The sequence below is a fragment of the Rattus rattus genome, chromosome Y, assembly GCF_011064425.1.
Source record: "Rattus rattus isolate New Zealand chromosome Y, Rrattus_CSIRO_v1, whole genome shotgun sequence".
Lineage (NCBI taxonomy): Eukaryota > Metazoa > Chordata > Mammalia > Rodentia > Muridae > Rattus > Rattus rattus.
Window position 1 is genome coordinate 35182 of NC_046173.1, and position 11851 is coordinate 47032.

Here is an 11851-nt window from a genome sequence, read left to right on the forward strand (position 1 = left end):
ATATTTAAATTCTGGGTAATGTCATGCTGAAGAAATAACAATTAACACTAAATGCTCTTCTAATGGAGAAACTTCAGTTCTCAACATTCTAACAATTAACCTTCTGTGACTTCAGTTTCATAGGATCCAGATCCATGGCCCTTTCAGGCTTCTACAGCTAAGGCATGAACACATACATCATCAAATCATTAAATCTTAGAAGATTGAGAAACTGACACATACATTTAATCCTAACATTGGGGAAGCAGAGGCAGACTGATCTGTATGACTTTGAAGCCAGTTGTGTTCATCTAGTTCTAGGCCATCTATGGATGGATACATAGGCTCTGTCACAAATAAATTTGTAAAAAAATATTTTGCAATGTTATCACAGTTTGTACAAGCATGAATAGTGTTAATATTTAGGTTTTTGCATCACATTTAAGAACAATGCTTTTCTTGCTAGATAAGTTCGTTAAAGCAGTGTTACTTTAGTATCAGCACATGTGACTATAAGTCCTCCCATATAATTTAGTTATTTCATAATAGACATATCAAAATGTCACTTAGAAGCATGGGGTTTAACCTGTCAATACATAATTTTAAGACCCCAAAATCTAAAACATTATGTTTCCCCCCAATAATTTTATTATTTTTTTATTCACATCATGATCCCATTGCCACTACCTTTCACAGTTCCAACCTTACAAATCCTTCCTCTCATTGCCCCATCTCCTTTCCTCAGAGAAGGGAAACCCTCCCTGGGATACCACCCCAGGGTGGAACATCTAGTTTCAGTAGGATTAGGCACATTCTCTCCCACTAAGTCCCAACAGGCAGTACTGTTAGAGGGAAGGAATCCAGTGGCAGGGAACACAGACCCCGCTCCCCCCCAATCCACTTGTTAAAAGAATCACATGAAAACCAAGGTGCATATTGCTACAAATGTACAGGGAGTCTGGTTCCAGCCCCTACATGCTCCCTGATTGGTGGCCCATGCTCTGTGAGACCCTATGGGGATTGGTTGACTGTAGGTCAACTTAGAATATCGTTGACCCCTCTGACTTTCTCTCTTCTATCCCCCACCCTTCCACAAGATTCTCCCAGGATTTGCCTGATGTTTGACTGTGGGTCTCTGCATCTGCCTCCCTTAACTGCTGGATGAAGCTTCTCAGGTATGGCACAGTATCATTAATCAGAAATAGATAATTGTCCCAATTGTCTGACATTGGGACAGTTATTGGTTGGCTATTCCCTCAGTCTGTGCTCTGTCTTTAGCTCTGTGCATCTTGTAAGTGGAAGAATTTTGGTTTGAAGGTTTTGTGGGTGGGTTAGTGTTACCCTCCCTCTTGATGTCCCACTTGGCTACAGGAATTGGCCACTTAAGTCTATATCTACCTCTGGTAGGAATCTCAGCTAGGGTCACATCTACAGATTCCCCATATCTTTCCTACCCACCATACCTCCAGGTCTCTAACTAGTCACCAGAGATGGCTCCCACCGATATCCATTCTCAATTCTAGTCATCTCCTGCTCCAAACCTGTGCACACCCACATCCCTGTTTTTCTCCTCACCCCTTCTGCCAAGTTCCATCTCTCCATTCACCTCCACCGACTATTTAGTTTCCCCTTCCTGAGATGCTTATATCCTCCCTAGGGATTTCTTTAGGTTTGTTTAGGTCTGTGAATTGTAGCATGGTTATTCTGTACTTTATGTCCCCTTATATGTGAGTACATACCATGTAGACTTTCTGACTCTGATTTACCTCACTCTGCATGATATTCCCAAGATCCATTCATTTGCCTGCAAAGTTCATTATGTCCTTGTTTTTTGTTTTTTTTGTTTTTTTTTTTTCTTTTTTCTTTTTTTCGGAGCTGGATCGAACCCAGGGCCTTGTGCTTGCTAGGCAAGCGCTCTACCACTGAGCTAAATCCCCAACCCCTGTTTTTTTTTTTTTTTTTTTAATAGCTGAATAGCATTCCACTATGTAGATAAACATTTTATTTATCTGTTTCTCCAGTTGAGGAAGAGCTAGATTGTTTCCTTTTGGTTATTATGAATAAAGCTGCTATGATCATAGTGGAGCAAGTATCCCTGTGGGCTGGTGGAGCAACTTTTGGGTATTTGCCCATGAGTAGAACTATTCCCAGTTTTTTGAGAAATGGCAAAATTGTTTTCCAAAGTAGTTGTACAAGTTTGCACTTTAACCAGCAATGGAGGAATGTTGCCAAAGCTCCAAATCCTTACTAGTATGTGCTACCACTCGAGTTTTTTTTATCTTAGCCACTCTGATTGATGTAAGGTGGAAGCTCAGTGCCCACTTATTTGCATATTCTGATGACTGTCTTAGTCAGGTTCCTATTTCTGCACAAACATGACCAAGCAGCAAGTTGGCGAGGAAAGGGTTTATTCAGCTTAATTCCATGTTGCTGTTCATCACCAAAGGAGGTAAGGACTGCAACTCAAGGTCAGGAAGCAGGATCTGATGCAGAGGCCATGGAGGATGTTACTTACTGCCCTGCTTCCCCCTGGCTTTCTGTTCAGCTTGCTTTTTATAGAACCCAGGACCACCTACAATAAGGAGGGTCCTCCCCCCTTGATCACTAATTGAGAAAATGCCTAATAGCTGGATTTCATATGAAGGCATCTCCACAAATGAGGCTCCTTTTTCTGTGATAACCACAGCTTGTGTCAAGTTGACACACAAAACTAGCCAGTAAAATGACTAAGGATGTTAAACATTTCCTTAACTGTTCAGCCATTCAAGCAATTCCTCTGTTAGGAATTCTCGTTAGCTCTGTACCCTACATTTTAATTGTGTTTTTTAGGTTGTTGGTATCTAACTTCTTATGTTCTTTGTATATTTTGGATGTTATCCATCCATCAGATGTAGGGATAGTGAAGATCTTTTCCCAATCTGCAGGCTGCCATTTTGTCCTATTGACAGTGTTCTTTGCCTTACAGAACCTTATCAGTTTCATAGATCCCATTTACCAATTGATGATCTTAGGGCCTGAGCCATTGTTATTCTGTTCAGGAAAATTTCTCCTGTGCCAATGAGTTCTAGTCTCTTTTCCAGTTTCTCTTCTAAGAAATTTAATGTATCAGGTTTTATCTTGAGGTCCTTGATCTACTTGAACTTGAGTTTTGTGCAGGGTGGTAGATATGGATCTATTTGTATTCTTCTACATGCTGACATGCAGTTAGATGAGTACCATTTGTTGAAGATGCTTTCTTTCATTGTTTCCATTGAATGGTTTTGGCTTTCTTGTTGAAAATCGAGTGTCCATGGTATGTGGGTTTATTTCTGGGTCTTTGATTCTATTCCATTTGTCTGTTTCTGTACCAATAACTGTTCCATACTTAGATCTGTGTCTGTCTCTGTACAAATACCATACAGCTTTTATCACTATTGCTCTGTAATACTGCTTGAGGTCAGGGATGGTGGTGATTCTCCCAGAAGTTCTTTTATTGTTGTAGATAGTTCCCTATCCTGGGTTATTTATTCCAAATGAATTCGCAAATTGCTTTTTCTATCTCTATAAAGAATTGAGTAGGAATTTTGACGGGGATGCATTGAATCTGTAGATTGCTTCTGGTAAGATGATTTCCATTATGTTAATTCTAGTGATCCAAGAGCATGGGAGATTTTTGCATCTTCTGATATGTTCTTCAATTTCTTCAGGGTCTTTGAGTTCTTATACAGATCTTTCACTTGCTTGATTAGAGTTACACCAAGATATTTTATATTGTTGTGGCTATTTTGAAGGGATTTGTTTTCTTAATTTCTTTTCTGCCAGTTTATTTGTTTTAAGGAGAGCTAATGATTTCTTTGGGTTAATTTTATATCCAGCCACTGTACTGAAGGTGTTTATCAGCTGTAGGATTCCCTGGTAGAATTTTTGGGGACACACACACATAAATTTCGATATAATAGTATCATCTGCAAATAGCAATACTTGTACTTCTTCCTTTCCAATTTGTATTTCCTTAATTTCCTTTAGTTGTTTACTTTCTCTATGGAGAACTTTAAGTACTATATAGGGGAAAGTTGGTAGCCTTGTCTTCTCCCTGATTTTATTGGGATTGCTTCAAATTTCTTTCCATCTAATTCGATATTTGCTATTGGCTTGCTGCATGTTGCTTTGATTATGTATGTATGTCAGTGATCTCTTGAAACTTTTACCATGGAGTGTTGATAGATTTTGTCAAAGACCTTCTTGGCATCTAATGAGATGATCATGTGTTATTTTTCTTTCAATTTGTTTGTATGGTAGATTACATTAATGCATTTTCATATACTGAGCCATCCCAGCATCCCTAAGATGAAGCCTACTTGATCATGATGGATGATTGTTTTGGTGTGTTCTTGGATTCGGTTTGCAAGTATTTTATTGAGATTTTTTTTTTTCTCAGTGTCCCTAAGAGAAATTGGTCTGAAATTCCTTTTCTTTGTTGAGTTTTAGTATGCATTAGATGTTAGGGTGACTATAGCCTCATAGCACAATTTAGCAGTGTTCTTTTTGTTTCTAACTTGTGGAAAACTTTGAAGACTATTGGAATTAGCTCTTCTTTGAAGGTCTGGTAGAAAAGAAATCTGTGCTAAAATGATCTGGCCTTGGGCATTGTTTTTAACATTAAGAACATATATTTATTATCAGTCTTGTTTTGTTTTGTTTTTTTGCAGAGCTGGGGACCGAACCCATATTTATTATCAGATAAGTGGGAAACCAGAACTCTTAGCAAGCATTAGGAAATGTGAAGAGGAAAAAAATGCAGATACTTAGAACCCATCCAAAACTTGTGGAAAGGAGAGGACTAACTGGTTACAGTTTTAATAAGTTCCCAAATATAAAGCTGACCCACAATACTTTGAGAACCCATTCAGCATATCTGGGCAAGTGAACTCTGGGCAGAGACTGTTGACCTAGCAGAGGAAGGTTCAGGGATAGAACTAGAACAATCCTTAAAGGGCCTGTAGGGTGTGAGGAAAGAGGAAAGCATTCCTATGTGTCTTGAGGGCTTCCTAACTGTCAGCTGCTTTTTTACATATTACCTTATTTTAAATAGTTTATATCTTATATGGGAAAGTTGGGCTCAGATATGTGAAATAATTTTCCTAAGTTCACAAAACTAGTTAAAGGACAGAATTGGGATTAGTAGATATTTTCATTTTCTAGATGAAATTGAGCCATGGAGAAGTTTAGTATTTGATCTGAAGTGGCCCAGGTGAATTCAGGGATTCTCAGCCTATGCATCCCTGTCTCCGTCTTATTCTAAGAGGCGGGGTGGGGTGGGGGTAGGGTCTACATTGCTTAGAAAAAGGGATGGTACAGCATGAGTAAAAAGATTGGGATAAACAACTGAAAAGCAGGCCAGGTTTAAAACAAGATTTTTTAAAGCCATCTTTCCAGCCCCCACAGTCCAGTTCTGACTTGTGATGCAATTCAGGGAATCACACAGTAAAGATAATAATGACTTAAATTTAATGATTTAAAATAAGTTTCTATTTTAAAAAAAGGACAATTTCTTCCTATTCCAGTTTTATTTTATTTTGTATTTATGTATTTATTTATGTATGTATTTATTTATTTATTTTGCAATCAACAAGAGTGTTTATTGTCCGGACACACAGGTACCTGCGGGCGTCTCAGTCAGCTCGGAAGGACTGGTGCGCCCAGCAGAACCAGGGACGGGTTTTAGAGGGTTCTGGGGAGCAAACAGACATACAGAAACAGATGCATGGTTACAGGACTTGATTGGTGGATTCAAAATGAGGCGCTGGATCGCGTTTACACCAATTAGCTATTTCAAACATATTCAAATGAGGTTAAACACAGCAAAGAGTAGGTGCAGGCTGAAGGCCCAGAATGTCAGGGCTAGGGCTATCCCTTCTGCCAGATGGCCTATGAGGTAGTTCGATACCTCGGGCTGGTTCTGCATTCTTCTTCCTTATCTTTGTGGTCTGTTAGTTTTAACGGCGGCAGGTTTCACAGGCCTGGACCTGCAGGCCTGTTTCAGCTCTGAGTCTGTGAATCTTAAGACTTACTTTTTTTACTTTTATAGTTGGGACCTTAAGCTCCCTATAATTTTTCTTTGGCAGGGGGGTCTTTCATTCCCCCATTTTTCTTTTAACATTGAGTGAAATCTTTTTACTCAACTTGGTTAAAAATATCTCTGTCTCTTGTTGTCTCAACCTTTGATATTGCTGGGTTAATACAAGAGTCTGGATAACAGAGAGCCTGTCTTTCATAAACTGTACCAACCTATTTAAGATGCAGGGTCCAAAAAGGAGGATTAGGAGAAGAATAACTAGGGGTCCCATCAAGGTGGACAGCAGGGTAGCAAACCAAGGGGATCTGTTAAACCACCCCTCGAACCACCCTTGTTGGGAATCAAACAACTTTTGTCTCTGGGCTAAGCGTTCTCGAGCTTAGCGATATTATCTCTCACTATTCCTGTCTGATCTGCATAGAAACAACATTATTCTTTTAAGGCGGCACACAGATTCCTTCTTTAAGGAATATCAGGTCTAATCTTCTCCTTTTCCGAAGGACTACCTCTGAGAGGGAGGTTAGGTATTCTTGGAGGTCAGCTAAAAAGTCTTTTTCACTCTTTTTATATCTGAGTCAATGATAGTTCTGAATTTTCTATATAAGCCCTTGCATTGCAGGGGCAACAGCAGATGTCCTATGCTGCCCTTTGCAGCACCTAGATAGCCTTTAAGTAATTCTCAACTCTCTTGGTGTCTTACTAAGTCTTTTTAGCATCAGGATTCCAATCTGGACACTATCTAAACCTACACACCAAGGTCATGACTGTCTGAGAACTTCTAAACTTATGATCCCTGAGGCACAGTCCCAAGAAGTGTTAGAAGTACTAACGCACATAATATCTTCATAGTGAGGGTATGTTACATCATTTGCAATAGAAATTATATACCTATTTGAGGGCCCTATCTCGATAGAACCCAGGGCAAACATAAAATTCTTGTTTCTAAAGTACACTCTTCAAGTGAGCATTATAGGAACGCCCTAGTCACATCTCTGATATATCAATTTATCTGATGTGCAAGTCTAGGGAGCTTTTTGAAGATCTGAGTGTCCCTCTAGGTCCCAGCTCTCAGCCACAACAGCTAGTACATGGCTGGTGAGGGTTGAGACTTGATGGCTGTCAGGGTGGTCAGCAGCACCAGGTACGGTCCTTTCCAGCGAGGCTCGAGTGTCTGGGCTCCATGTCGTTGTATGTAGCTACAGTCTCCGACCTGGAACTGATGAGATGTCTCGGAGGTCCCTAGGGCATAGGCTGCTGCCAGCTGTGAGCAGATTTCTTTTTGGTTCTTTTTTTTTTTTTTTTGGAGCTGGGGATCGAACCCAGGGCCTTGCGCTTCCTAGGCAAGCGCTCTACCACTGAGCTAAATCCCCAGCGTCAGATTTCTTTCTGTATCATCTGTAGGTCTTTTAGTCTGGCATACAAATCATTATTACTATGACGTGTTGGTTCAGTAACATCATCTAATACAGTCAGAGGAGCTAAGGCCCCATATAAGATCTCAAAGGGGGTAAGGCTGAATCTGGAAGGGGTATTTCTTGCTCTGAAGAAAGCAAGAGGGAAGGAGTACCACCCAGTCTGTGCCAGTCTCCATGGTCAATTTGTCAGGATCTCTTTTAGAGTTTTATTTATTTCCTCTACCTGTCCTGAACTTTGAGGTCTGTACATACAACGTAATTTCCAATCAACCTCTAAACACTTGGCCACACCCTGGCTTACCTTGGCAACGAAAGTAGGGCCATTGTCTGACCAGATTACCTTGGGCATTGCAGACAAGGGGAATTTCTTCCAGTATCTTCTTGATGACTATCGAGGCCGTCTCTTGTTCGGTGAGGAAAGCTTCTATCTATTCAGTTGTTGGCTTCACCAGGGCATCCAAGAGATGGCAAGACATCTGCAGTTTGCTGATGTGCTGGGGGTGAGGTTCCAGCCATTCCAGATGACATTGTATTTGTCCACCATGGCAGCAATCCACTTATCTCTGACCTTCAAGGAAGAGAACTGTTCCCATCTGTAGACAAGTTAGCCTCGGCCTTCAGCAGGGGTCAATCAGCCAGTCGAGAGGTCCTTTTTCCTCCACCCATGGACTTCTGCAGTGCTTGACACTTGTGCTATGTGGCTCAGGTCCGATTGGGCAGCAAGGTGATCAGATTGTCCCCTGACAGATGGAGAATCTGGTCATGTCAGCTGGGACCAGTGGTCCCATCTTTGGGACGCTTCTATTCAGAGGCAAAACATCAGCCACTCTATCATAGTTTAAGTCCTAGATTGGTGATAATTGTTAGTGCCCTGCTGGCAGGGAGTGATGTGTTCCAGGCAGAACAGCACTAAGCCACACATCTCCCAGCATCAGGTACTGTGTACTGAGACAGGTCTTAAGTTCCACATACACAGTCTGTAGATGTGTATATACATGGCCTCACCCAGCCATTTCAGCCCACGCGAAGTCGCTTTTGAGAGCAAATTTCATGAGCAGGGGGATGGGGCAGGGGATGACCATGAACCAGGGGTTACCCACCACCACCAAGGTCCACTGTTCTTTGGGCAGTCCAAAGTATTGTTTGTTGTCAGCCCCCCCTTGTACTAAGGTCTTTTGGACACTGGGCCCATGGGGCATAGGAGCACAGAGTGTTGGTCCCTGTATCCACAGAACAACTGGGCGGGCTTCCTTCATCTCAAGACAGCCAGCACTCTAGGACTGGGAGGCTGGTCCAGTGGCCCTCTTGTTCTTCTAAAGCAGTCCCTGGGACCCAGTGTCCTTTTCTTGGTATTAGGCACACTGATCTTTAGCCAGGAAATTCTCTGTTGCCAGGTACTGTCTTCCCAGGTTCCCCAACTACTGTGGCCAATATATGTTCCCTCTCTGTCTTTTTCTCTCTTTTAGCTCTCTAATCTTCCTTTTTTTGTCTTCCCTAGCTTCCTGCTTCTTTTTTGCTTTTTTTTTTTCTTTTTTAACCCTTTAAATTTCTGTAACTTTCTCTTCATATCCTTTCCATCTTTTAGCCAGATTGGTAGGCATTTTCCAGCCCTCAGAGACCCACCCTGAGCCTGGCGCCCTACCAGGCGATTGAATCCAACAGGCAGAAGTGAGGGTCCATCCATGTCTGGAACATTCTTTCTGGCCTTTAGTAGGATTCTGTCTTTCTCAGTGGTAAAGAAGACCTCAACAGTTATTAACAGAAGCATCTCAAGGGATGGTGAGAAACAAGAAGGGAATCTAGAGAATAGGAGGTCCACTGAAGAGGACAAATAGCATTTAGTCACACAGGCTAAATTAGGAGGCCTTTGGGAAAAAAGGCCATTGTAAAAAATAAGCACAAGCTTTGTCTATGAAAACAGAAAGGCAAAGCAGAGGGGCAGCCTATCTGTTACCACTGTCTCTCTGGTTCTTCCTTTATGGAGCCTCTTCATGTCAGCTTGGTGGCTTTGTCTCTCAAGAGAACCAGCCTCCAAAAATGACACTGGGCTTCTAGTAACAATTAATAACAAAGGATGGAGAGATGGTTAGACTCAAAGATGTCAAGGGCTGGACAAAGAATTGTAGGGTTCACCTGGGACTTTCTGACCTCAGTAGTAGCAAGGCCTTACCAAACTGTCTTAGTGGGTTAAAGGTCCATGAAAAGAAGACATTAACCGACCTTGGCCACAGCCAAAGCCTGAATTCTAAATTTTGACTGGCAAAACACAGTTCTTTCACAGTTTGTTGTAGCCTCTTTGAAACTATTTTAGGCTGCCCCATCCTTGGGCATTCTTCTCTTGGGAGAGCTCTGCAGTAGGTGAAACCGGCAGAAAAAACAATTTCTCTGCCAATTGTATTTTTTTTCTTGTGTTCTCCCCACCCTCCCCCCATTGTCAGCCTCCGGTTGTAGGTCTAGTTCACTGGGGTCTGGGCTCCTAAAGCAGGACCCAGGCTTCTTCCACACTGGTGCTCTGCATTAGATATTCTGCTACCCATGAGGTCAGAGTCCAGGTCAGTCCATGTATAGTCTTTAGGTAGTATTAGTCCCCTGAAAGCTTCTTGCTGTTACATTGTTGTACATTAAGGGGTCCAAGCCCTTCAAGCTCTTTCCTGTTTTTCTTCATTCCTTCAAATGGGGTCCAAGCCTCAGTCTAGTGAGTTTGCTGCTTGGCATTCGCCTCTGTATTTGTTGTATTCTGCTGTGTCTCTCAGGAGAGATCTACACTTCTGCACCCTTTGCTTCATCCATCTTGGTTTGTTCAAGTGGCTGTATATATATGGGCCACATGTGGGGCAGGCTCTGAATGGGTGTCCTTCAGTCTCTGTTTTAATCTTGCCTCTCTTTTCCTTAAGGGTATTTTTGTTCCCCTTTTTAAAGAAGGGAAGCATTCATATTTTGATCCTCCGCATTTTGGAGTTTCATTTCTAGGCATCTTAGGGTACTTTCAAGCATTTGGGGGCTAATAGCCACTTATCAATGAGTGCATACCATGTATGTCTTTTCTGTGATTGGGTTAGCTCACCAGATGATATTTTCCAGTTCCAACCATTTGTCTATATGAATTTCAGAAAGTCACAGTTTTGATAGCTGAGTAATATTCCATTGTGTAGATGTACCACATTTTCTGTATCCATTCCTCTGTTGAAGGGCACCTGGTTCTTTCCAGTAGCTTGGTATTATAAATAAGCTATGGAAATGAACATAGTGGAGCACGTGTCTTTTTATATGTAGGGGCATCTGTGGGGTATATGCCCAAGAGAGGTATAGCTGGTCCTCAGGTAGTTTTAATGTCCAATTTTCTGAGGAACCCAGACTGATTTCCAAATTGTGCATCAGTCTGCAACCCCACCAACAATGGAGGAGTGTTCCTTTTCCACATCCTAGCCAGCATCTGCTGTCACCTGAATATTTGATTCAGCCATTCCTCACTGTGTGAGGTGAAATTCCAGGTTGTTTTGATTTATTTCCCTGATGACTAAGGATGTTGAACATTTTTTTAGGTGTTTTCAGCCATTCGGCATTCCTCAGCTGTGAATTTTTGTTAGTTCTGAACCCCTATTTTTAAGAAGGCTTTTGTCTCCCTCATGTGTCTAACTTTTTGAGTTCTTGTATGATTTTTGGATATAAGGCCTCTATCTGTTGTAGGATTGGTAAAGATCTTTTCCCAATCTGTTGCTGCCGCTTTTGTCCAACCACAAAAGTCCTTTGCCTTTACAGAAGCTTTTGTAAAGTTTTATGAGATCCCATTTGTCGATTCTTGATCTTAGAGCATACTCCATTTGTGTTTTGTTCAGGAAATTTTTTCCAGTGCCCATGTGTTCCTTGATGCTTCCTTTTTTTCTTCTATTAGTTTTGAGGTGTCTGGGTTTGGATGTGGAGGTCCTTGATCCACTTTGGATTTTAAGCTTTGTACAGGAGATAAGCATGATCTAATCTGCATTCCTTACATGTTGGACCTCCAGTTGAACCAGCACCATTTGGCTGAAAAAATGCTATCTTTTTTCCATTGATTTAGTTTTGCCCTTTGTCAAAAATCATGAATATAGGTGTGTGGTTCATTTCTGGGTCTTCACCCATTCCATTGGTCTATCTGTCTGTCTCTGTACTAATACCATGCAGTTTTTATCACTATTGCTCCTGTAATTGCTTGAGTTCCCTGACAAAGCAATTCCCCTGAAGTCCTTATTGTTGAGGATAGTTTTAGCTATCCTGTTTTTGTTATTCCAGATGAATTAAGCAATTTATTTTTAACTTTTAACTTAAGCACCAAGAGGACCAAGTAAAACTCTTTGACGAACAAAGCAAACAGTTTCATGATTTCCAAGATTTCAAACACAGTCGTCAGTCCAAATTCAAAAAC